Raw genomic sequence first — 1,210 nt, 5'->3', positions numbered from 1 at the left:
GATGAGATTATATGTTTTTGACCACTATACCAATAACTACACATGCTATTAAGTTAAATATAGAGCACTACACACTAGTATTTCACAAGGTGAATGTAATGTAATTGAATTCATAGCAAAAAGCAAGAATTTGGGCATAATGTTACTTTCCTAAGACTATTAAGATATACTTTGTTAAAAACACTGCTGGATATACCTGTGACATACATTTTAAATCCTGAGCAAGAGTGTTTATCTATTCAGTCACCACAAACCGATCTGTATTTCATAAAACACTCCACATGACATTTATCTCCAAGGAAGAACAAAAAAAATATTTATAAGCAAATATACACCAAGGCAATGAAACTGCCAAGCATAGTTAGCCTCAAAGCAAAAAGATAGAGGAGAAAACCTAAAGGAAGGTAATTCAGTGACTATATACTGTATTAATAGTAACCAAAGAGTTTTAATTTTCATATAGTGTCCCAAGACAAAAATGCTCACTATGCTCTTTGCAACTTTTTTCTGTCTTCAACATAATTTTAACTTGTGTTTTTGTGTTACTGCAATTCTTGGAAGAAATCTCCTTTGTTGACCTGATCATTTCCTTTCACACATAACATTACATAAGTTGTAAATGACTAACTTAAGCTCCCACTTAATCCTCTCTGTTCTTGGATAACAAAAGTTACCCTTTTTTTAGACAGTCCATCTATGACATTACCTTTAAGTCAAAGATATATTTGATTACCTGATTCCTTTGTACTACTTCTGGAGAAGTAACACTATATTTTTCATCCAGAATGATCACCAAAACTGAACTCAATATTTCAAATGTCTTACCTAATGCACTAAAATAACATGACTCACCTAGATTTGAATTCTACACTTTTAATTATCTTATAGAAAAAAATTGATGAGGCCTTTTATTGCTTTCCTGCACTGTTTAATTGAAGAATGAGTCTACATAATCTCCTAGATCTTTCTCATGTGTTGTCATTTCCTTCCATTTCCTTCCTTCCAGTTCAATACCACCAATCTAACATTTGAAATTAATTGTTCAGCTTCATTCACATTTGTTTTCCTACTGCTTCTTTTTAATTTTCCTGTACGTTTGATAATTTTAGTAAATCTAGTTGCACCAATACACCAGTTTTTATCATGAGTACCATTTCACAAACACTTGATGAATTTATTAAAATCAAAGAACTCCCCACAAAATGTCTTG

This window comes from Lepisosteus platostomus, chromosome 3 (genome assembly GCF_059453375.1).
Source record: "Lepisosteus platostomus isolate fLepPlt1 chromosome 3, fLepPlt1.hap1, whole genome shotgun sequence".
Lineage (NCBI taxonomy): Eukaryota > Metazoa > Chordata > Actinopteri > Semionotiformes > Lepisosteidae > Lepisosteus > Lepisosteus platostomus.
This window is presented reverse-complemented; position numbering follows the sequence as displayed.